The 26919-nt window shown below is 40.9% G+C and overlaps 1 long non-coding RNA gene and 1 pseudogene across 1 annotated transcript; both read left to right on the top strand.

Annotated features, from left to right (window-relative positions):
- Positions 1-6715: 6715 nt before the first annotated feature.
- LOC116904146 lies at positions 6716-13176 on the top strand. The gene is made up of 3 exons (XR_004388332.1): positions 6716-8173; positions 10661-10662; positions 13032-13176. It is a non-coding gene; the product is annotated as an uncharacterized LOC116904146 (long non-coding RNA).
- A 3843-nt stretch (positions 13177-17019) lies between these two features.
- On the top strand, positions 17020-17664 carry LOC116906033 (annotated as a pseudogene).
- The last annotated feature ends 9255 nt before the right edge of the window (positions 17665-26919 follow it).

The raw sequence follows: 26919 nt of genomic DNA, 5'->3' as shown, positions 1-26919 counted from the left end.
CACACATTATATGAAAGGAAGATAGATGGAGTCATCAAAGATGAAGTTCTAAATAGATATCATATGTCACCATGTAAAACGTTCGGCCAGGAATGCCTTGCATATTGTTAAATCATTGATGAAAGACGATACTATAGATCACCCCTCCCATCACAGGCCATTCTTCTGGGTGTTATTTACTCTCTATAACATGATCATAAATGTATAGTGCTGAGGATAACATACAATGTCAAACATGGAGAAGTAGAGCCAGAGCCCAGATAAATGTTTCATTCCTATTGATTAGAGTTTATGATGCTGGAAGGGAAAAAATATTTAGATATAAGTCCTATAATCTATAACAGTCAGTTGGTTAAAAAATGTACTCACTTAATAGTGGTATAAATGTGTGAATAAACAAACTCTTTTCTTTTACATTGTATTTGAGCCCCACTCTGTGAGACAGAATTCATATCTGACACTGATAAAGTAGCCACAAACCTGATAATATATATATGTATGTATATATGTATATATGTATATATGTATATATATGAGTGTGTTTGTGTGTGTGTATTTTCACATACATTTAGAGAAAAGCAATAAGTTTATTATTGTAAAGGAACATAGCAATAAAGTGAATGGCTCCTGCTAATGTACTGTTGTTATACGTGTAGATCTGTGCCATGTTCAGCCTTCGTAAGAGAAGCTTTCTTTCAGTTGAAGGGAACTAATATAGAGTTCAGATAGTGGTGGAATTTTGAGCTCTCTATCATAAGTGAGATTTTTTTATCATACCCCTTACCTAAAATGTCAGACATCTGTATGGAAGAGGAGGCAGAAAGAATGAAAGAGCCAGAGGTAGGTGATGACTTCAAAGAAACCGTATTTTCAAAATAAAATCATACAGATCCACATATGAAGTCATAGGAACTCTGACAAGTTCTGAGCAAGCTCAAACCAGATTAAAAAGCTAGCACTGAGAAGGAAACATATATACAAAGTCCCATCCCCAGGCAAGAAGCTGTTGGTGATTGAAACTTGCTGACAAAGTGAAAACCAATTTTCTCCAAAGGAGTATCATGGTATACCAACTTCACTCACTAGAAAGGAAAAAAAAAAAAAACATGCCCTGGAGTGTTGGGCAGCACATTGTTGACTCTACAATTCTTTGTGTGTTTCTGTGTATACCTTGTCTTATTTTGTTTGTTTGGGTATTATTTTGTCTTATTACTTTTGTGTTTATTTTGAGTTGATTTTTGGGTAGGCTTTATATTCTTAAGAAAGGGAAAGATAGAGTTCTAGAAAAAGCATAAACACGGATTTGTAGATAGGTTTGGAGTATTTGTGTAGATTTCAATGAGAAGAAAAAATATAAGTGAAATGTATTTTCTGTAATTTTATTTTTTAATTAAAGAAGTAAAACTTTAAATAGATAAATAACAAATAAGGTAGGAAAGAAATGAAGAAGACTTTGGATGACAACCTCTAGTTTCTACAGTCACCTATACCAAAAGGAATGCACACTAAGTAAACACTAAATTTCTACAAATAACAGTGGATAATAAAAACACTACACTCACAAAAATAGAAAAAAAAATAGGGTTTATCAAGTAACATGGAGAAAGTATCATTGTATTGCCATAAAAATTTACTTAAAAATATGATAGTTTAATCTTGTATGTTTTAGAAAAGTTGGAAGGCATAAAAGGTTTGACCTTTCAGGCCTTTTTTGGTTTTCCAAAAGAGTTTAATTTAAGAAACACGTCTATCTGCAGCATGGTCTTTATACTGAAAGCACAAATTCTTATTTTATTCTTTTCATGGCTATTTATACTCATCACGGTGATTAATTTTGTTGTCAACTTGACAGGATCTAAAATCACCTAGGAGACAAACTTCAGGAAATATCTGTAATGTGGGTTCTGAATTTAATTGATTGATGGGGAAAGACTCCACCTATGTATAGGCAACATCCGCATTCACCTCTTTCTGCTTGCTGACAATAGAGGGTGGGTTACTAGCTGTGTTATATTACTTCTCCTGTGCACTGTATCATGAACTGTAATCTCAAATAAGCCATTTATTTGTTAAGTAGTCTTTTTCAGATATTTTAGCACAAGAACAGGCAAAGGAAAAGAGATATTTCATGTTTAATTTGTCATAATTATACAGGTAGGATGTTAGAAAGAAAAATGGTCCTTTGTGCTCATGTCCAATGAGCAAGTTGGATCCTTAGATAATCCCAATTTGGTCCTAACAAATATTCCTTGGCCCTAAGGTAAAAACTAATTTTAATCTATTTCTAGATTATATTATAATTAAAATATATATTAAAAACTATATTGGACCCACAGATAAGTTTACATACATCTATTTCTTGCCCTTGATTTTATCTTCTCTGTAAAGTATGGCATGGGTATGTCTGAATATATGTTTCCTCTTTATGTGGTAGAATCTTTAAATAGAAGAACCTAGCTTTATGATAACACATACTGCTCTTCTTTTTTTTATCTTTATTAACTTGAGTACTTCTTATTTACATTTCGATTGTTATTCCCCTTCCCGGTTTCTGGGTCCAAATCCCCCTAACCCCTCCCTGCCCCTTCTATATGGGCTTACCCTCCCCATCCTCCCCCCAGTACCACCCTCCCCCAACAATCACGTTCACGAGGTGTCCAGTCTTGGCAGGACCAAGGGCTTCCCCTGCCACTGGTGCTCTTACTAGGCTATTCATTGCTACCTGTGAGGTTGGAGCCCAGGGTCAATTCATGTATAGTCTTTGGGTAATGGCTTAGTCCCTGAAAGCTCTGGTTGGTTGGCATTGTTGTTCATATGGGGTCACGAGCCCCTACAAGCTCTTCCGGTCCTTTCTCTGATTCCTTCAACAGGGGTCCTGTTCTCAGTTTAGTGGTTTGCTGCTGGCATTTGCCTATGTATTTGCTGTATTCTGGCTGTGTCTCTCAGGAGCTATCTACATCCGGCTCCTGTCAGCCTGCACTTCTTTGCTTCATCCATCTTATCTGGTTGGGTATATGTATGAGCCACATGTGGGGCAAGCTCTGAATGGGTGTTCCTTCTGCCCCTGTTCTAAACTTTGCCTCCCTATTCCCTGCCAAGGGTATTCTTGTTCCCCTTTTAAAGAAGGAGTGAACACATACTGCTCTTATTTTGTGTGTGTGTGTGTGTGTGTGTGTGTGTGTGTGTGTGTGTGTGATATACATGATAATGTCTGGGTATGTTTGCTGACAGAGGACAGAGGAAGACATAATGCATCTTTCTCTACCACTCTTTCTTTTTCCCATGATACAGGGATACTCTGTCCCAAATTTTACAGACATATTAATGAATCTTTTTCCATAGCTACTCAATTTGAACACATTACTTGTATGGGAATTCTCTTAATTAATTGATTGGCTAATAAAGATGAAAAGGAGTCAATCATTGAATGAGAAGGAGGAGGTGAGCCTTCCGGGTCCTAGAGAGGAAAAGGGGGCTAAGGAAGAAGAAAGGCTTTAAACAGGGAGGGAAGAGGGAGAGGAGGCAGGATATAGACTGGGAACTGTTAGCCCTGGTAGCAGCCTCCACCACAAGAAGATTTCTAACATAGAATAATTGGTGAGTTTAGAAGGATAGATTTCACACCTAGTGGTTGTGTCATCTGTTTACTTTAAACAAAGAGTACTGGTGTTTTCCATTCTAAGTGACCTAGACGAGCATGAGGGAAAGAACATAGCCAGGCGGCATTCAGCTAGGGTTTTGAATGGAAAGAAAAGTCCAAGCTCCAGAGGAGAGGAAACCACTGGAGAGCCCAGGCTGGCAAGAATGTCCCCAGAACTGGCTATGGGTGGTGAACTAGCAAGATAGTGATCTTGGAGATCAGGAGAGGTAGAGCTGGCATTTGTGAGAGGAAAAAAACACAGTCATGGATCTCAGACTCTGTACCAGGATAGGAACAGACACCGTCAATGCCAATACATAGCTGACTTTAGCATGGGTTCATTTTTAAAGCTACATGGCTACAATAACTCATAACCACCAAAGCGTATTAATAGTCCAATGGACATAGTAAGGTTTTTCAAAATTTGCCTTAACGTGTGTACCTTGTTCCATCAGCTATACTATAAAGAGTGTGTAAAAAACAAATCTAGCTATAATCCCAGTAAGGAAAATATATATTATTTATTTGTTTTGATGAACATTCATTTTTTTCTATGCCTTTTACATGTTTTGGTATGTCTTGACAGAAATTCATATTAAAAAAGGTTCATACCACAACTTTTGGTCTCAATTTCTCTTCTAGTTTTCTTTATGAGCTATGAAAAACATTAGAACTAAAAGCAACTTGGGAAAGAAAGAGTATTTCTAGATTCGACATTTAGGGAAAGGTTGAAGTGGGCTCTTAAAACAGTCACAATGGAGGCAGGCTGCTTGGGGACTCACTCTGGTTTGCTCAGGCTCCTACTTAACTAACTTGGTAATACATCCTGAGTGAACCTTCAGAGGGATTGGTACCAACAATAATAGACTGAGTCTTTCTAAATCAATTAGCAAAGCAGTCTCTTACAGACAGGATGTTGAAGACAGATTATTTCATTGAGATGTCTTTTTTTGGATGAATCTAGGTCATGTCAAATTGACAAGGCTAGGGAGGTCATATACTTCCTCTATGTCCACAAATGCACATTGATCTGTTTTATACACGGTAGGTTTTTTCAGGAATACATGTTTAATAAATTTAGAAGAAAACTATGAATAACATTATAGAACTGTTACCCTACTTAGAAAATCTCATCATTAGCAATTTTCTGAGGAACCAACACAAGACAAGGGAATTCTGGCATTTGAACACACACACACACACACACACACACACACACACACATACACTCACATGACTTGATAATAAAGAGACAAAGTTCTGATTTTTCTCTAAGAAGACACCACTGGATTATATAAAGCTGATTATTATATTTTATAAGCACAGTCAAATAAATTGGTTTTCCTGAAACTCGTAAAGTAAGTCTGAACTTACTTATCAAATAGTTTACATACATGCTAGTTGTGTATCTGTGAGAATTGGCTACTGAAAAATGTCTAGGTTTCTTTTGGAGATCCTATCTGACATCAGTGTTGTTAGTGAGCTAATGATCATTAAGACAATTTCAGCAACTAACCCAAATACTATAATATTTGAGATTTCAGAGTACTCAGGATATGTGCCAGAGACAAAAATAAGTTTAATTTACTAAATATTTGTATGAAACAAGTTTTAAAAAGTTTATTTTTTTTACATTTATGGGTATATATATATATGGATGTGGACAGATGAGAGAAGTTGCTCAAAAAGTTCAAAAGTTGGTCTTGGATTTTTGACAGTTGAAGTTACAAACTGTTGCTATCCACTAAGTGTGTTTGCTACAAACTGAACTAGAGACCAGTGAAAAGCTGCAAGCACTGTCAACCATCAAGTGATCTCTCCACTTCTTATATAGTATACTTTCAATTATGACCTGAGGCATTATTAAATCTTTCACTGAAAATAGCATGAGCATTTTTCTTACCAGAGGAATCTTTGCTTAAATTTGTTTTTGACGAAATGTGTAAGAAAAGCTATTAACGTTTACACAGTCCCCAAAATAGCTGAAAAGAAACAACACAAGAAAGAGCTTAAACACCACGCAGGTGCGCGTGTGCGCGTGCGTGCACTCACACACACACACACACATAACACACACACACACACACAAACACACACACACACACCCTGTTTCTCTCCCTTATACATTCAACCAATGTTGTGTTGAGACCATTGAGTGAAACCATTGATTGTAAAAGTTTAAATTCACAGAGGAAGGAAGGAAGATGGAGGAAGACAAAGATGATCCAGATTCTGTGTGGCTTTAAATAGCCCACAGGTAGCTGTGAATATCTTGTAAGGGATGGATAATTACAGGACAATTTGCCTTATCAAGTTCCAGAGGGAGAAGACTTCATCATGGCTAGGAAGTATCAAAGCAGGACGAAAAGCTGCAAGATCACATCTTGTAACAGAAATCCAGAGCAGTCAGAGAGAACCAGAAATAAGCTGCCTCAGGCTCCTGCCACCATAGCCAGAGCTGCTCTGACTGCCCTGCATTCCCCTCCTCCATGAGGCCGGCATCCTAACTGGCCACTACCAACAAACCATGGATAAGTTGATTTAGTCGAATATGTTGTCACAGCAATGAGAAGAATAACAAACACCATCATCTCCCTGAAACGAGAAGTGCTGGCCACCTCAACAGATTCCTGACTTTTCACAAAGCATTCATTCAGAAGAAAGAAGTGAGTCTCTGGTATCATCAAAAGACCAAAGCTGTTAAAAGTCACTATTTGTGCAGTTTTCAGGGATGACAAGTTCAGGTTGAAAAGAGAGCATCAAAGTTAGTTATTCAAAAGCTCTTAATGTTGCACAAAGCCATTTTCACTACAAAGCCTTAATTAAAAGTCGCCCCTTAATTATTTATGTGCCACCCAGTGCATTCCAATGATTTCCCTAGAAGTGGCAGCTAACCTTTTGCAGAGTAGAGAGCATTGCATACAGTGACTCAGTGACATTCATTCAGACTACTCCCTGGTTCTTCCAGTCTGCCTTCAACAGCAGAGAAAGGTGAGAGTTCATGAGGACTCTGATGAGATTAAGAGCTACGAAAGTGTCGGTATTTTGGGATACTCATTTAAGGCCCAGAGAAATGTAAAAATCTAAGGTTTTGGTTTGTTTGTATTGTTTTGTTTTTGTTTTTTGTTGTTTTAAAAAGTTAGCTCACAGGAGAACAATCAGACTGAGACTCGAACAGATTTTAAAGAACTAATAACAACCCTGATGAAAGAAAAGTGATCAAGTTATCTAATGCAGCCTCCTGGTGAGCAGACTGACTCTGAGTTTGCAGGAGCAACTGTCTGGCAAACTCCAGCCCTGGGCAGGTGAGCTAAGAACACTTGAGAGAGAAGTATCCCAATCCGGGCCATCTCCATAGTCCCCAAAGCAAAGAGCAAGGATTCATGGTATTCTTATTTTCCTAGCTCTTGGAGGATGGAAGCAGGAGGAGCAAAGTGCTCAAGGTCATCTTTGGCTACATCAGTGTGTTTGAGGCCAGGCTGAGCTTTGTAACACCTTATCTCAGAAAACAAACATGCAAAGGAAAATCCCAGAAAACAAACAAATGAGCCGCATAGGCACTCACAACTCCTCCAGCATCCTGACAGGACTGGAGAAATGTCTTTCCACTTGGACATCTATGGCAGGAAAGCTACAGACAGTGAACTTTCACATTTTGATGAGCAGAGGGAAAAATTAAGGATGTATCCTGGTGACCACGAATCAGGTCAGTCAACATCTGTGCAGCTGCTGGTGGGAGGTTGTGGTAGAAGGCATTGTGGGAAGCTCTGTGACCAGTGAGACTAAGGATAGGAAAACATCCAGTCTGTTAAACTGAATTTTGGATTCACAAATACGGAGTCAAAAAAAAAAAGAAAGAAAAAAATGAAAAGGAAAAAAGAAAAAAAGAGGTCAGGTTCAGGGCTTTTGGTCTTTCAGTGACTTGAGTGCGGTCCTTGATCCCTTTGGAGTTGAGTTGTGTTCAGGGTGAGAGATATGGATCTATTTTCCTTTCTCTGTATGCTACTATTCACACCATCTGTCTGCCAAGATGCTGACCTTTTCCCCAGTGTGTAATTTTGTTTGCTTTGTCAAAAACAAGGTGTTTTTACATGTATGGAATTACATCTGGATCGGAGTCTTCAATTCTATACATTGACCAATGTGTCTATTATTTCAATAATATGCTTTTTTTTTATTACTGTAAGCTTTTAATACAACTTGAAATCTGGGGAAAAAAAGTTTAAATCCACTGTAATGACATGTATTCTGTGTTTTTCTACAGTTTACCATACAAAGTTATCCCTTCAACCATTTCCATGTACATAAATATCAATAATTTATCAATTAAATTCAAATACATTCATTTAATCAATTTCAGGTTAGTTTACCAAATCAACTGCAAGACCTCAACTCAAATATGAGGGATGATTCTACTACAAAAATCATAACTTTTAACAACTTATGGCATCTATAATTTATTATTTGAGTATGTGCTTAGACAATATACCCTGTAAACTTAGCTTGGCTTAAAACTCATGAACAATATAATGTGTCGCGCCCACCTCGGCCGGCAAGGAAGACGCAACACGGTCGGATTCTTCTCAACAGCCTTTTACTGCAGGACACCTTCTTTGTTGATACAGGGAGGCGGCGGCAGCCTGCCCTAAGTGTTACAGCTCCAAGTGTTACAGCTCCAAGTGTTACAGCTCTCAGTATTACCACGCTGAGCGGCAAAGCCGCTCTCCTTATATACACTACAGCATGCTAATATCCTTTCAGGGATTGGTGGGGCACGAGTCACCCCACTGTCATTCCAGCTACTTGTCCTCCAGTGATTGGCGCGGCATGAACCTGCATGAACCTCCATTAACATAGTAATGCCCCAGCCAGACTGACGTCAGGTGCAAAACCCCACACATGCTCAGTAATGTTGTTAGGAGGGCGCCAGATTCACCTCATTATCATACAGCTGCTGCGCCGCTCCCTACATCTCCCCCTTTTTTGTTTAATAAAATGACTGGTCTAGATCTGGGTGTCACGTCAATCTTGTCATTGCTCCTGTCTTAGGTCGTTCCTAACAATGACTCGGCCTTACCCGTCATAGAGTTACCCTATCGCCACCGGGCCTCGTGTCTTGGGTTGGTCCGAGCTCGAGGAAAGTTGCCCGTCCCTGGATACAATGACTCCACATGACTGTGACAAAAATGATCTAGGGCGAACACTTGATCTTTCAAAGAGGCCAGCCATATATTGGGAGAAGCACCATTGCCAATGGAGGTCATAGCCTGGTAAACAACCACTTTGTGTCTGCCATGTTCTCTTTTTAAACGGCCAATAAGCCAGAGACATACTCCGCATCTTTGGAGGACAAGTAGCTCCCAAGGCAAACATGCCCGCCCACTCCTTAAAAAAGGAGAAAGCATTGGTAACCCATGAGGTAAAGTCTTCAACTGTGATGGGGTCCAGCCTAGTGCTGCTGAGGACAGCAATCTGCATCAGCATTATCATTCCCAGTAGTAATAGTAGGGTTCGTAGTCTCATCTTCAGGAAGAGCAGAAGGCAATTTTCGAGTCAAGCGCTCAGGTACCCAAATTGGATTTTCTTGATTCTGCGGAAAAACACAAACAGCTCCCCTAGATCTCGAAATCACGGGATCTGGGCCACGCCATTCATCAGTTAAGACATCCTTCCACTTTACTTCTGCATTAGTTATAGGTGTAGTAGCAGCATGGCAATCCGCGGCAGAGCGGCCATGCGCATCCAAAATTAAGAAATTTAGAGTAAAAAGAGCTAAAGAAAGTTGTTCTTTTGGTGTTCGGCCACTGGTAATTCCCTCTTTTTGTTTTTTTATTAGCTCTTTTAAGGTACGATGTACTCTTTCCACAATTCCTTGACCTTGGGGATTGTATGGCAATCCTGTAGTATGTTTGACCTGCATTGTCTGGCAAAATGCCTGAAAGGACTTTGCAGTGTAGGCAGGCCCATTGTCTGTCTTGAGACTATCAGGCTTTCCCCAGGCTGCCCATGCCTCTAAGCAATGGCTAATGGCATTACGAGCCTTTTCACCAGTCATCAGAGTAGCATGTATAATACCAGAACATGTATCAACAGAAACATGAGCATATTTTAAATTTCCAAATTGAGATATGTGTGTGACATCCATCTGCCAAAGTTTTAGCGGGATCAGACCACGAGGGTAAATCCCCACATGAGGAGGGTGGTGAAATTGGATACAATTTTGGCAACTTAACACCACATCACGAGCTGCAGCTCTAGAGATTTTAAATTTTTCTTGAAGAGTAAAGGCAGGTACATGAAACTTTTGATGAAATTTTCTAGCAAGATCAACCGGAGCTGCATGAAAAATAAACTCTCTACGAGTACTAGCATCCACCAGGGCGTTGTTACTAGTCATGGGACCAGGCAAATTAGTATGAGCTCGAATATGTTGTATAAAAAAATTATTTTTTCTGGCCCAAATCAAATTTTGTAATTCTAAAAGAATTTGACATACAGTACTAGTCGACCGAATTGTCCCTGCAATTTCAAGTGAGCGCACCACATTAACCACATAAGCAGAGTCAGAAATTAAATTAAAAGAATCATGAAATTTTTTGAAAACTTCCAATACAATTTTACATTCTGTAATTTGGGGGGTACCTGGACTATATTGAATTAATACTGGTTCTTGAGAATCAACCATATAGGCACCTACACCTGTTTTGGAGCCATCTGTATAAATATCTAACCCTCCAGACAAAGGCTCTGAGGCAGTGATCTTAGGAAAGATCACTGGATATTCAGTAAAAAATTGTAGCAGCGGATCCTTAGGATAATGATTGTCAAACTCTCCATCAAAACTACAGCGCAATATGGCCCAATCATCTATCAATGCACACAATGTTTCTATCTGAGCAGTTGTATATGGTATAATAATTTTCTTTGGTGAAATACCAAAATGCTGAATGCAAGATTTAACGCCTAACACAGCAAGCTGTGCAACAGCAGAAGGGTAATATTCAAGGGTCTTATTTGGAGAAGTATGGGGATAAATCCAAAGAAGTGGACCTTGTTGCCATAATACTCCTGTAGGTTGACGAAAAGTTCTCAGTATACACAAAAGCAGATCTTCCTCTTCCTTGTACCTTTTTAGTATTGCCTTTTCTAATCTTTCTTCTACTTTCCTCAAGGATAATCGTGCTTCCTTGGTTAAAACACGGGGTGAAGTGAGCTGAGAATCCCCTTTCAGGATCTCATAAAGTGGTTGTAAATCTACATTGGGCATTTTAATATAGGGTCGAATCCAATTTATGCTTCCTAGTAATTTTTGAAAATCATTTAATGTTTTTAAATGGTCTTTTCGTAATTCGATTTTTTGAGGAGAAATACTATGAGGAGTGATTTTTGTTCCTAAATATTCTCCCATTTGGCCCATTTGAACTTTTTCAGGTGCTATGAACAATGGATTGCTTTCAAGCACCTTAACCACTTTTGTATAGGCCACTTCTAGGGCGGCTAGTATAAACATTTAGCCAGCCCCCTGGGGAGCTTGCCCAGCCGACTTAGGCTTCTAGCTACAGATGCAGGCTCCAAAAGCCAATTGAAACTTTTTATTTGTTCCTTTCTTGAAAGGAGTTAAAGCTACATCAATGGGTGAATCAAGCAGCATTTAAAGTTTTAACCTTTTTTTTTTTCTCTTAAACATGAAACACAAAACATTCAAGCAACGAGAAGCAAAACCCAGACATAAATTGACATACATCCACACCTTGGTGCACCAAGGACAAACAATAGACACAGAAAGAACTAGATGGTGTTCCACAAAAGGGACCCAAACATCCTACCTAAAGAACCCAGAACCAGAAATAAGCACTTCTCCAATAGGAGCCAGCAAGGAGGCAAGACGTCTCCCACCTCCTTCTGTTCCCAAGAGAGCTTCAAAAAACTTAAGCTTATTTCCTTTTTTTGCCAAAGCATCTGTGGAGAGTTCGGGAGGACTGTTTTTCTCAACCCCATTCTCTCTCTTGTCCAGGGTGTAAACTGTCTCTAGTCAGGGTCCAAAGACTAAAAGCATCTATGAGAATCGACTTTGCTTCTCTAGATTTTAACATAACTCTAAAAGAACATATACACAAGAACATTTTACCATTATTACCTTGTCCCCTTTTGACCACTACCACTACCCCAAATCTTTATCTTTGCACATGCTTTCAATTTCTGTGATCCTTCTGAATTCTGCTTACTGGGGCCTTTAAAATCTGTATCCACCACCTGAGTTCCCATTCGAGGGGTCAATACGAGTCTGGTGGTGGAACTGAGGTCGAGTCCTGCGCTTCCTTTTGTTGCTCTGCGGGAGGCCCCAGACCCGATGGTTCTACCTTTAGTTTCACTTTCTCTAAGCTGTCAGTGATGCTTTCTAGATTGTCTGACATTTCTAAGGTCAAGGCTTTTAAAGAAGAATATATCTTATTTGTTTCCTGGTCCTGATTAGCCTCTTTTTTTATCTCTGTCTTCTCTCTGTTCCTTTTATCTCCTTTTCTTTTCTTTTTTTCTTTCGAGACCTTTTCTCCCTCTGACATACTTTGTTGCTCTGTAAGGACCCTCTGACCTGTCCTAACAGCTTCCTCACATCGTTCATCCTCTAAGCAGGCACGGACCATTCGCCAAAGAGGTTTTGGTCCGGGCTTAAGCTTGCTGTCTGTGGCTTCACTATCCCACACAAAGAAGAAAAGAAACAAAATTACAAGCCCTACCCACAAAGGATCAATTGGAAACAACATTGCCCTAGTTCCCAAAACTTTCCGCCTCTATACCAAGGCTTTTATCGTCTCTGCTTACCTCCAGAGAACTTTATTTATCTTACCTCCCTTATCCGGGAAATTTTTCCGACGTCGCTCGTCCTGAAGGTGAAGAGTTCTGAGATCCACGAGGATGTCCTCATCCCCGTATGGGCCACAACTTTGTCGCGCCCACCTCGGCCGGCAAGGAAGATGCAACACGGTCGGATTCTTCTCAACAGCCTTTTACTGCAGGACACCTTCTTTGTTGATACAGGGAGGCGACGGCAGCCTGCCCTAAGTGTTACAGCTCCAAGTGTTACAGCTCCAAGTGTTACAGCTCTCAGTATTACCACGCTGAGCGGCAAAGCCGCTCTCCTTATATACACTACAGCATGCTAATATCCTTTCAGGGATTGGTGGGGCACGAGTCACCCCACTGTCATTCCAGCTACTTGTCCTCCAGTGATTGGCGCGGCATGAACCTGCATGAACCTCCATTAACATAGTAATGCCCCAGCCAGACTGACTTCAGGTGCAAAACCCCACACATGCTCAGTACTGTTGTTAGGAGGGCGCCAGATTCACCTCATTATCATACAGCTGCTGCGCCGCTCCCTACAATAATGTAGCAGTTTGATCCAGTTCTTCCACACAGCGCCATGCTCCGAGAACTAAGACTCAGACTCAAGATATATTTACAAATACCTTGACTATATAGTGAGGCTCTTCTCTAACTAGATGAAAATTTAGAATAACTGACTTATTTTAACCTACATCCTGTAACATGCCCACTTAACCATGTTCAGGTTCTATGTGTCTCTCTCCTCACGTCTTCGAAGGTGAATCTCCTGCCGCATTCTATCTCAGAATTATGATTTCTCCCAGATTTTCCAGTTCTTATTTACCACCTAAATAATAAGCCATCAGATTTATTATTAACAAGTGCCATAGTCATATCGATATTATATATTCTCTCAATAATCCCCCTTTGAAGTACGATAAATGTCTCTTTTTCAAATATATATTGAATAAAATTATAAAAATTATAATAGTTATAATGTGTGATATATATTTACAATGTCAAGTCCATAGTATGTGGTAATTTAAAAAAATATCCTATTATCTATCCTATCCTGGTGAGTTCAGAGTTCTGGATCTAAATCACATTTTATCCTAACTTGCATTAACAAGCTAAAACCATCTTTTTAGGTCTAATAAATCTTCTTAAATATAACAACTTAAGCTTTTATTGAGACTATGATTATCTTGTATTCAACCCCAAAAGACAACTACGAAGAAATATTTCCTGATTAAGTAGGAAGTGCAGACAAACACTTTCAAAGTTTTAAAAATGGCAGACAGTTGGCTGTCAAGACCACTTCAAAGTATTCTACGACATTGGAGCACTGTCTTCAGCTCTCTTGTTCAAAGTATCTGACAAACCTTATGTGAAGCCAGAATTACCAAGGATTTGCTTACCCTGTATTGGCAAAGCTTGGCAATCAAGTTCCATGCATTTGTTTTCATTTTGATTTCTTTTCTTTTCTGGATGGCATTCTGTCTGCCGATTAAGTTAGGGCACTTTCTTTGCCCAGAGGCTAGCTTGCCACAAATGAAGACAGCTCTAAATGGAGTTTCTTTGGAGCTCATTATCATCTTCTTCTAAGTTTAATGAGGTACAGCTGGGATCTGATATGTTTTGAAAGACCCTTAGACCAAGGAGAATCTCGCTCCCATCCTGAGGACACCCACCACCCCACAAACATGCGGGATTCAGTCTTGATGGAAAAACAAGAGGTTTACTTTGGGATACCAATGCACTGGGGCTTGACACGGTCCTCACGCAGGAGGAATGTGAAAAGCCCAGACTAGCAGAAATATACAGCTTACATAATCATTTAAGGTTACACAGTTTCATTAGCTCAGCTAAGTTCATATATGAGAAAATTTTAAGATGGCAGCATTGAATGACCACTCTGCTCATATTTTGACCTTACATTCTGGTTTTCTTACATTTTTATGTCAATCTTACTTTGTTAACATTATTCATATTTTTGTATGCCTATGAAAGTGTTAGTATATGTGCCTTGATCTTATGTACAAGACAGAATACAGTTTGTGGTGTTAGAGCTTCCCTTCCACCGTAGAAGAACTAGGAATCAATAAAACTGCCAGGTTTGGTGGCAAACATCTTACCTGTATGGTATACTGTTCTGAATGACAATTTTAATTAACCATTTGGCCTTCCTGACTTCTCACCAGAAACTAGATAAAGTCTGAATCACTAAATTCTTATACAAACACCACCAAATGAAGAAGAATGAAACATAAATAATGAAAAAATAGTGACAGTGGTAAACTGCTAATTGTTGATGTTTGTTCTGTTGCTATGTATGATGTTAAATACTACCACAAAATCTGTTTGTTCCCAGGGATGTGGAGATCCTCACATGCACCAACTGATGCGAATATAACGTTCCTCCTTAGTTTAAAACTATTGTATGAATAAAGATGCCTACAGTCTATAGCTAAGCTGAAGAGAGGCAGGCAGAGCTGCAGTTCCTGGGCTTGAAGTCTGATGCAGAGACCATGAGGAGGAGATCAGAGAGAAGAAGAAAGAAGGAGATGCCATGAAGTAGATGTTTCATGAGAACATGGGCATGAGGGCTGGCCATTTGGAGTAAGAGTAGACTACCTGAATCATGGAAAGTTATATCTCAGAGTTATTGATAGGGAAGTAGACATAATAGAGAGTTGATATCTACCCAGCTTTAATGCTACTAAGTCTTACAATAAATATGAAGGTTTTGTGTCTTTTATTTGGGAACTAAATGATCTAAGGTGGTGTAGAAACCCCCACATAATATTTATACCACAAGAAATAAGCAAATGTCTCCTAAAAACAATTACATATGATCCATTTCGATAATATCATCTCACCCTACTATGCAGTGTGATACACAGATATAGTGAAATTTCCCAGTGACACTACAGCCAGGATCAACAGTTTTAAACAAAAAAGAATCTATTTCTCCTGCTGAGTTTTTCATCCACACTGCAGTGTAATATAATCCACTTTGACTAGGTGTAAACTTTCCTCTGCTAAAGTCAGAATTTTGGTAGTAAGAATTATTATCAGAAATTCAATATTTGATTTAAAAGTCAGAAAATAGTTTCCATAGACAAGGACTTTTATGTACAAAATGAATGTAACACAATTTTTCCAGCCCTCTGAGACAACTAGTGTATATTGAGCACAGAATTGCTCAGTTGAATTAAAATGATTTTCATACATGAAAGAGCTAAATAATTTATGTTACTTTCATTGTCTTTTGAACTAATGATTTTCTTAGCAGAATTTTTTATTTCTAAAGAACTTGAGAAATGAAAACCTCATTCCAAATTTTCAGTGGAACACACCCACACACACACCTACACACACACACACATCTGTGTATTCATGATTGCCTATTCAGAATACTTATACATTTGTTTATAAGGTTGTAGATAATTGGGTCAGCATCTATGAGCACTTACTGCTATTGCAGAGAACTGGGGTTGGTTCAGAGCACATATATCAGGCTGATTACAACTGCCTGTTTCAGGTACAAAGGATGTTATGCCTCTTCTTGGGTTCCAGGATATGTGTGATACACATGAACTCATACAGGCACAGAGACACAGACACAAACACATGCATGCAAACTTTAACAAAAAATCTAATTAAAAAATGTATTCATAGTGCAGTAGAGTTTGCTCAGTGCTTCTGCCAAGCCTGCGGACCTGATAGTGCCCATGGTTTATCCCCATGAACAACATGGAGGAATAGGAGAACTGAGTACAAGTTGTCCTCTGACCTCCAACAAACATGGTTTGGTTCAAGTGCATCCACACACATACAAATAAACAAATATAAGTATTATTTAAATTTTAATTTATACAAGCTAAAATTTGTAGAATATTTTAAAACAAATGTTTTTTTTTTGATAAGTACTATCTCTAGAAAATTCAAGTTCATAAATAGCTATAAGCATCCCAATCCCTATTATGTCTAAGTGATTGTAAAGAAATTGTAACTCGTGGTAACTATCTCAAGCTTGATAGTGTTCTATTCATATCTTATATTCTCAGTTAAAACTGTTGACTGGGGCTGGGGTAGTAGATTATTTGGGAAAGTAAATATCTGTCTAGACTGAGAACTTGAGTTTGATGCTACAAGAAAACATGTTAAAAACTTATGGATAGCGGACTCTCCCTCACCTCCCCACAATTAAGTTTTTTTGAGCTGTCCTAGAGATCTCACTTGCATCCAGGTCAGCTGTCTCACAAATGACTATAACTACATTCCCAGGGAAATTGGATATTCTCTTCTAGTCTTAGATAGCACCATCTCACATATATATTAATTAAATTATGAAAGTACAAAATTGCTCTCTCCTCTAGCCGAGCAAGATGCCCAAAGGAAAGAAGGCCAAGGGGAAGAAGGTGGCCCCGGCACTCACTGTGGTCAAGAAACAGGAGGCCAAAACTTGGTCAATCCTTTGTTTGAGAAAAGGCCTAAGAACTTCGGCATTGGACAGGACATCCAGCCCAAAAGAGATCTCACATGCTTCATCAATGGCCCTGCTACGTCAGGCTACAGCAAGAGGCATCCTCTATCAGCAGCTCAAAATATCTCCTGACATCAACCAGTTTACCCAGGCCCTGGACGGGGAAACAGCGACTCAGCTGCTTAAGCTTGCCCACAAGTCCAGGCCAGAGACAAAGCAGGAGAAGAAGCAAAGGCTGCTGGCCCACGCTGAGAAGAAAGCTGCTGGTAAAGGGGACATCTCAACTAAGAGACCACTTGTCCTAGGAGCAGGGGTCAATACAGTCACCACCTTGGTGGAGAACAAGAAGGCTCAGCTGGTGGTGATTGCCCATGATGTAGACCCCATTGAGCTGGTGGTTTTCCTGCCAGCCTTTTTTCGAAAGATGGGGGTGCCAGACTGCATCATCTAAGGAAAAGCCAGTCTGGAGCGCCTGGTCCACAGGAAGACATGCACCACTGTTGTCTTCACACAGGTTAACTGGGAAGACAAGGGTGCTCTGGCTAAGCTGGTGGAAGCTATTAGGACCAATTATAATGACAGATATGACAAGATCCGCCGCCACTGGAGAGGCAATGTCCTGGGTCCTAAGTCTGTGACTCGCATTGCCAAGTTGGAAAAGGCAAAGGCTAAGGAACTCGACACTAAACTGGGTTAAATGTACACTTAAGTTTTCTGTACTTAAATATAATTACAAAATTTTTAAAAAGTACAAAATTAAATACAGATGTGGTGATACATTCTTGCAAGCTCAGAGGGGAAGAAATCTGTGATCTATGTCTCAGTGGTCACTCAAGCATATTTGGTTAGTTCTATGTGGAAGATGAGACACTGTCTCAAGAATTTTTTGTTGGATGATTTGACTTACATATATCTTCGGTCTTGGTTTAAATTAGCATATCAATGTGGTAGAATTCAGTTATCCAAATGGATGCCCTTCCCATTGCTGCCATGATCCTTCCTTTCTGTAGCTATGGTACAGGTGACATTTGTTCTTCACTAAAGTGCCGTCTGTGCAAAACTGAGAATCAGTAGAGAAACTAGTGCAGACTTACACCAGTAGAGAAAATATTTCTAAATATATCATGAACAGGAAAAGATCCATTTTTCCAAATCATTAATTCTCATTAATAAAGAGAATGTTAGCATGGCTGATTTATGGAGAAATCTTTCCCCAAAAGAACAGAAGTATATGTGTGCCTAAAATTTTCTTTCCACAGAGATGTGTGATGAATTTGCTGTTCTGCATCACCAGAAACTGAGGAATTCTATTTTATTTAGACTGGCATCAAGGTTTATTTTTATTCTTTTAAAGATTTATTTGTTTATTTTATAAGTACTCTGCTACTGTCTTCAGACATACCAGAAGAGGGAATCGAATCCCGTTACAGGTGGCTGTGAGCCACCATGTGATTGCTGGAAATTGAACTCAGGACCACTGGAAGAGCAGTCAGTGCTCTTAACCACTAAGCCATCTCTCCAGCCCTTATTTTTTTTTTAATACAAAAGGAAAAAAACCTTTTTAATAGCCAACCCATCTTAAAAATAAAACAGGACATTATTTTACTGGTTTTCTTTTTTTCTTCCATCTTTATTAACTTGAGTATTTCTTATTTACATTTCGATTGTTTTTCCCCTTCCCCATTTCCGGGCCAACATCTCCCTAATCCCACCTCTCCCCTTCAATATAGGTGTTCACCTTCCCATCCTCCCCCGAGTACTCCCCTCCCTCTAACAATCACCTTCACTGGGGGGTTCAGTCTTGGCAGGAACAAGGGCTTCCCCTTCCACTGGTGCTCTTACTAGGCTATTCATTGCTACCTATGAGGATGAAGCCAAGGGTCAGTCAAGGTATAGTCTTTGGGTAGTGGCTTAGTCCCTGGAAGCTCTGGTTGATTGGCATTGTTGTTTACATGGGGTCTTGAGCCCCTTCAAGCTCTTCCAGTCTTTTCTCTGATTCCTTCAACTGGGGTCCTGTTCTCAGTTCAGTGGTTTGCTGCTGGCATTCGCCTATGTATTTGCTGTATTCTGGCTGTGTCTCTCAGGAGAGATCTACATCCGTTTCCTGTCGGCCTCCACTTCTTTGCGTCATCCATCTTATCTAATTGGGTGGTTGTATATGTATGGGCCACATGTGGGGCAGGCTCTGAATGGGTGTTCCTTCTGCCTCTGTTCTAAACTTTGCCTTCCTACTCCCTCCCAAGGGTATTTGTTCACCTTTTACAGAAGAAGTGAAGCATTCGCATTTAGGTCATCCTTGAGTTAAATGTGTTCTGTGCATCTATGGTTATTCAAGCATTTGGGCTAATATCCACTTATCAATGCTTGCATACCATGTGTCTTTTTCTGTGATTGGGTTACCTCACTCAGGATGATATTTTCCACTTCCCTCCATTTGCCTATGAATTTCAAAAAGTCATTGTTTTTGATAGCTGAGTAATATTCCATTGTGTAGATGTACCATATTTTCTGTATCCATTCCTCTGTTGAAGGGCATCTGGGTTCTTTCCAGCTTCTGGCTATTATAAATAAGGCTGCTATGAAGACAGTGGAGCAACTGTCTTTGTTATACGTTGGGGCATCTTTTGGGTATATGCCCAACAGAGGTATAGCTGGGTCCTCAGGTAGTTCGATGTCCAATTTTCAGAGGAACCTTCAGAATGATTTCCAGAATTGTTGTACCAGTCTGAATCCCACCAACAATGGAGGGGTGTTCCTCTTTCTCCACATCTTCGCCAGCATTTCCTGTCACCTGAGTTTTTGATCTTAGGCATTCTGACTGGTGTGAGGTAAAATTTCAGAGTTGTTTTGATTTGCATTTCCCTTGTGACTAAAGATGTTGAACATTTCTTTAGGTGTTTCTCAGGCATTTGGCATTCCTCAGCTGTGAATTCTTTGTTTAGCTCTGAACTCCATTTTTTTTCTTTTTTTCTTTTTTTCTCTTTTCCTTTTTTTCAGAGCTGAGGACCGAACCCAGGGCCTTGCACTTACTAGGCAAGTGTTCTACCACTGAGCTAAATCTCCAACACCTGAACCCCATCTTTTAATAGGGTTATTTGTTTCCCTGCAGTCTAACTTCTTGAATTCTTTGTATATTTGGGATATAAGGCCTCTATCAGTTGTAGGATTGGTAAAGATCTTTTCCCAATCTGTTGGTTGTTGTTTTGTCCTAAAAACAATGTCCTTTGCCTGACAGAAGTTTTGAAGTTTTATGAGATCCCATTTGTCGATTCTTGTTCTTCGAGCATAAGCCATTGTTGTATTGTTCAGGAAATTTTCTCCAGTGCCCATGTATTCGAGATTCTTCCCCACTTTTTCTTCTATTAGTATGAGTGTATCTGATTTGATGTGGTGGTCCTTGATCCACTTGGACTTAACCTTTTTACAGAGTGATAAGCATGGATCTTTCTGCATTCTTCTACATGCTGACCTTCAGTTCAACCAGCATCATTTGCTGAAAATGCTATCTTTTTTCCATTGGATGGTTTAGGCTCCTTTGTCAAAAATCAAGTGACCATACGTGTGTGAATTCATTTCTAGGTCATCAATTCTACTCCACTGGTCTATCCATCTGTCTCTCTACTGATATCATGCAGGTTTTTTGTTTTTTGGTTTTTTTTTTTTTTTTTTTTTTTTTTTGGAGTTGAGGACTGAACCCAGGGCCTTGCGCTTGCTAGGCAAGCGCTCTACCACTGAGCTAAATCCTCAACCCCATCATGCAGTTTTTTATCACTATTGCTCTGTAATATTGTTTGAGTTCAGGAATAGTGATTCCCTCGGAAGTCCTTTTATTGTTGAGGATAGTTTTAGCTATCTTGGGTTTTTTGTTATTCCAGATAAATTTGCAAATTGTTCTGTCTAACCCTCTGAAGAATTGGATTGGTATTTTGATTGGGATTGCATTGAATCTGTAGATCTCTTTTGGTAAAATAGCCATTTTTACTATATTTATCCTGCCAATCCATGAGCTTGGGAGATCTTTCCATCTTCTGAGGTCTTCTTCAACTTCTTTCTTCAGAGGCTTGAAGTTCTTATCACACAGGTCTTTCTCTTGCTTGGTTAAAGTAACACCAAGGTATTTTATATTATTTGTGACTACTATGAAAAGTGTCATTTCCCTAATTATTTTCTCAGCTTGTTTCTCTTTTGTGTAGAGGAAGGCTACTGATTTATTTGAGTTAATTTTATACCCAGCCACTTTGCTGAAGGTGTTTATCAGCTTTAGTAGTTCTCTGGTGGAACTTTTGGAATCACTTAAGTATACTGTCCCGCGCTACATCTCGCCAGCAGAAACGACGCGGCACACACAGGATCCTACTGCAGAAAAGCTTTAATGCGTCTTGAGAGGGAGAGCATAAGCTTACAATGCGGAGACGCCGAGTGAGGAATAACCGTCCCTTATATAGGAAACTATCCTCGCCTAGGACGTGTCACTCTCTGACTGGTCGCTGCCAATTATGCCAGATGACGTACCATAACGTACGTGTCCCTTCGAGTAGGGAAGTTACCAGGCGCCTGCGTATTGCCCTTTTTACTAGGTGCGTTCTGCCGGATGCCGGTGCCATCTTGTAATGGAGTATGTAAGGACAGCTCCTCACATATGTGAGGACAGCTCCTTGGACAGCTCTTCACATCTCCCCCTTTTCTGTTTTTTTTTTAAGCAAACAGGACACCCAGATATAGGAGGGCGAAGACAGAGGTCATATCCTCGTACAAAGTTGGCGAACCTGTACAAGAGAGATACCCTTAGGCTGTTGTTGGGACCCAGGGCACTCCCGACTCCTCGCACTGCCATTTTTCGAGGGAGGGAAAACTGGGGCAGAAACCCTCATGTAATATAACATGCCTTCCAGGGAGCGTATTTGGTAGAACTTCCCTGTGCGATGCTAAGCTCGTCACCCCTCATGGGCTGCTCAAGCCAGACACTCTAATCCTGTGCAATGAACCGAGGTTCTAGGAGTGCAAGAGCTGTCCAGCCGGTGACCTGTTGCTTGAGCATGGTCAACCAGATATCGGCTGACGCTCCTTGTTCAAGGGCTACAAGCACCTGGGCGATCACTACTTTGTCCTTTCTTGTTTGAGATCTCAATTTGCAAAGAAACCAGAGGAGTAACACTAATCCACAGCAGAGGATCACTCCAAAAAGTCCCACTCCCACCCATTCCTTGAAATAAGAGACTGCTGAGGTGATCCAGGATGACAATCCCTCCATCAAAGACAGGTCCAGTCGGGTAGAATTTACTTGAATGATGGTCGCTCTCAGCTCCCGAAGTGTCTGTTCAAACTCCGAGGTCCAATTCTGTAACAGATGCTGTGAAAGACTCTTAGACAGATTAGCAGCTCAGGTAAATTTGTCATATTATATGGAGGTGACACAAAGGCCTGGGAGTTTTTGCTAACAGCCAAGCTGGGCCAGTTGCCATAGAATGTCTAATTGCTCTCGGACCAGATCTATACATTGGTTGACAAGCATAAGGCCTCCCTGTATCTGAGTATTGGCCGAGGCCTGTCTGTCCCGAGCCACAGAGACGGTGGCCAATAAATCATTGATAGTTTGGGTTGTCTGTACTGAATTTGACAAGGCCAATGCCGAGGCAGTAACCGAGGCAGCGACTGCTGTTGTAGCAATAATGCCAGCAATAATTGCAGAAGTACCAAAATCTCTTTTTCCTCTAAATAAGGTCATGGTCCCCGAGGTATCAACAGGGATCGGGATAAAGCGAGGCATGCGGGTAACTACTGCGATATTTTATATGAGTAGCTGTCCAGACAGAGGCAGCAGGTTTGACGTTCCCCATCCAGGAAAATGACAACCGTCCCTTTTCGCCCTTTCCTCCAAGTAGCATCGCCATGGGCGTAAGATCAGTGCAGCTACCATTAACACAATGTAAGGCCACCACCATAGAGAACTGTGGCGTTAGCCACAATGTCCTCCTCACCAGTTCCCCATGTGGCCTCCCTTAACCAAGCAGAAGATTGATTACATAACATAATGCAAGGGAGATCAAAAGATGTTTTTGTTGAATATGCCAAAACAAAGGCTGCGCTTAAGGGGAATAGTCCTATTTTCTTTTAGTCGTTCAACCTGTGGATCCTTAGGTAAATAGGCCAACCCTACATCCCTGTTAGTGGTACATCACAGGCATCGGGAATGGAAAGGTTGACATTATTCCCCATCGAGCTCACCCTGCACCGTTGCTGGCATCCATGGAAGAAGAGTGAGGAGGTGCAGGAGTCCCAGTCCCTTCTTGATCACTTGCTGTGATGCTCCGAGTAAGTCATCCTGGGATCCATATGGGATTTTCATTGTCCTGTGGAAAAACACAGACAGCTCCCCTGGATCTTATTCAAACAGGATCCGGGCCTTTCCATTCATTTGTTAATACATCCTTCCATTTGACTAATTCTTTTGTCCTCTTGGGCTCTGAGCAATGTCGCTCAGCTGCTGTTTGTCCAGCTTCATCAAGATTTAAAAAATTTAAGGTAAAAAGGGCCAGAGCAGTGGCCACTCGGGGTTCCTGGGGTCCCTGAACAATTTTTGTAAGTTGATTATCAATCCCTCCTCTCCTGGACAGTGTCTTCCAGGCTCTAATAGCCGTGCTGGAGACCTGAGCATGGGCGCCCCAGTGGTAAGCAGACTGATCAGCTGCAAAGCGGCCCTGTCCTGTTAAGAGTTCGAAAGTCCATTCTTGTTGCTCAGGTATTAAGGCCGTAGCATTCGCTCTGGTCTGTGTTTGGGCTGCCTCATACCAGAGCGCTTTCCATTCCATGTATTGGCCCATGCTGGCAAGGGCTGCCTTAGCAATCATCTGCCAATCAGCTGGTGTCAATGCTGTCATGGCCAACCTGTCGAGTTGTGTTAGAGTAAAGTTGGCCGTGACTCCATACTTTCTAACTGATTCCGGTAATTCCTTAATCTGATTATATTCAACAGGGACATGGACCCGTCCTCCCTCCGGAGTCTCAAAGATAGGAAATGTCATACTCAGCTTTCTTCTCACCCTCTCGGGGACTAGTGAGAAGGCGCGTGAGCGTGTCTCATATGGAGGGGGCGCCGTTGGTGGCGCCCGTGCTAGAAGGCTTCTATTACTTCCCCTACATTCATCGGGGTAATATCTTTCCTCCTCATATTTAGCTGCTTCCTCATCTAGCTCGGCCTCCTCCTCTGAGTCTAAGGTTTTATTTTCAGAGCTTTCAGAACTGTCGAGGTTCAGCGCTTCTAGCTCTTTCACAGGGTATAGGCTGGCTTCCCCTCCTGGTTTATGTGTAGAGGAGGAAGTGCTGGAATCTGAAAATTTCAACGCTCCCTTGTCTGCGGACTTACCGGGAGGGCCCTTTTTCTTTCTTAGGACGTCTTTTTTCTTGCGCGTGCCCAACTTCTCACTACGTTCGGTTTCTGACAGATTTTCCCGGACTACCTCGAGAGTGGCCTGTCCTTCTATTACTGCTGCCTTACACGTTTCATCCTTTAAACAATTCTTAACCAGCTTCCATATATCTTTGGTCCCTAGGCGCAGATCCTCTTCCGCCAATTTTCTGTCAAGGTCTTTTCCAAGTTTGTTCCATGAGGCAATCGTAAACGAGCCTGAACAGGCAAACCAAGGCGCCACCCTCTCCACCTCCTTCACAAAGTTTTTAAGTGTTCCTCCTCCAATTTTGATGTCCCTCTGCTTTAACACTGTTTCCAAGGCCGTGACCACAGACTGTGAGGATCCCATGATGGGCCAGGAATGCCGGCGGCTTATCTACGTCTGTCTGACAAGGCGTGAGGTGAAAGGGTAGAGACGGACACGCTGCTCTCTTATGTACGGGAGTCTTACACGTGCCTCCCCGGACAGTGCCGCTTATCTACATCGGCCTTATCGCGTCCTTGCTCCTCAACAGTCAAAATCGAAGGTAAAAGGGAGCTGCGTGAAGCTAACTTATATACGAGAGACTGAGACGTGCCTTCAGCTGCTGTGATCGTCCTTTTAACAGCGAAAACGGTGAAAACAGAACATAAAGAGTAGGGTGGCTCCCAGGACAAATACTATAGCCTCAACAAATCCTTCCCAAGGCGGTGACAACCCCAGACCAAAGTCCAAGAGAGGGCTGCCTCTCCGAACGTATTTACCTGCAGTTCTGAATCCTCCTTGTCACCACGGGGTCTCCGAAGGTGCTGACGATGGCGAGGTCTTTCCCGGGTTTCGGCACCAGATGTCCTGCGCTACGTCTCGCCAGCAGGAACGACGCGGCACACACAGGATCCTACTGCAGAAAAGCTTTAATGCGTCTTGAGAGGGAGAGCATAAGCTTACAATGCGGAGACGCCGAGTGAGGAATAACCGTCCCTTATATAGGAAACTATCCTCGCCTAGGACGTGTCACTCTCTGACTGGTCGCTGCCAATTATGCCAGATGACGTACCATAACGTACGTGTCCCTTCGAGTAGGGAAGTTACCAGGCACCTGCGTATTGCCCTTTTTACTAGGTGCGTTCTGCCGGATGCCGGTGCCATCTTGTAATGGAGTATGTAAGGACAGCTCCTCACATATGTGAGGACAGCTCCTCGGACAGCTCCTCACATCTGTGAGGACATCTCCTCGGACAGCTCCTCACAGTATACAATCATATTGTATCTGTTAAGTCCATTTGGTTCATGACTTCTCTTAGTCTGTCTATGTCTCTATTTGATTTCTATTTCCATGATCTGTCCATTGATGAGAGTGGGGTGTTGAAATCTCCTACTATTATTGTGTGGGGTACAATGTGTGCTTTGAGCTTTAGTAATGTTCCTTTTATGTACGTGGGTGCCCTTGTATTTGGAGAATAGATATTTAGGATTGAGAGTTCATCTTGGTGGATTTTTCCTTTGATGAATATGAAGTGTTCTTCCTTATCTTTTTTGATGACTTTCAATTGAAAATCGATTTTATTCGATATTAGAATGGCTACTCCAGCTTTCTTCTTCAGACCATTTGCTTGGAAATTTGTTTTCCAGCCTTTCACTCTGAGGTAGTGTCTGTCTTTGTCTCTGAGGTGTGTTTCCTATAGGCAGCAGAATGCAGGGTCCTCATTGCGTATCCAGTTTGTTAATCTATGTCTTTTTATTGGGGAGTTGAGACCGTTGATCTTCAGAGATAATAAGAAATAGTGATTATTGCTTCCTGTTATTTTCATATTTTGATGTGAGATTATGTTTGTGTGCTTTTCTTCTCTTTGTTTTGTTGCCAAGATGATTAGTTTCTTGCTTTTCCTAGGGTGTAGCTTGCCTCCTTATGTTGGGCTTTACCATTTATTATCCTTTGTAGGGCTGGATTTGGAGAAAGACATTGTGTAATTGTGATTTGGTTTTGTCATGGAATATCTTGGTTTCTCCATCTATGTTAATTGAGAATTTTGCTGGATACAGTAACCTGGGCTGGCATTTGTGTTTTCTTAGGATCTGTATGACATCTGTCCAGGATCTTCTGGCTTTCATAGTCTCTGGTGAGAAATCTGGTGTGATTCTGATAGGTCTGCCTTTATATGTTACTTGACCTTTGTCCCTTACTGCTTTTAATATTCTTTCTTTATTTTGTGTATTTGGTGTTTTGACTATTATGTGACAGGAGGATTTTCTTTTCTGGTCCAATCCACTTGGAGTTCTGTAGGCTTCTTGTATGTTTATGGGCATCTGTTTCTATAGGTTAGGGAAGTTTTCTTCTATGATTTTATTGAAGATATTTGCTGATCCTTTGAGCTGTGTGTCTTCACTCTCTTCTATACCTATTATCCTCAGGTTTGATCTTCTCATTAAGTCCTCGATTTCCGGTATGTTTTGGACCAGTAGATTTTTCTGTTTTACATTATCTTTGACTGTTGTGTCGATGATTTCTATGGAATCTTCTGCTCCTGAGATCCTCTCTTCTATCTCTTGTATTCTGTTGGTGATGCTTGTATCTAAGG

Source organism: Rattus rattus, chromosome 1 (genome assembly GCF_011064425.1).
Source record: "Rattus rattus isolate New Zealand chromosome 1, Rrattus_CSIRO_v1, whole genome shotgun sequence".
Classification (NCBI taxonomy): Eukaryota; Metazoa; Chordata; class Mammalia; order Rodentia; family Muridae; genus Rattus; species Rattus rattus.
This window is presented reverse-complemented; position numbering and strand designations above follow the sequence as displayed.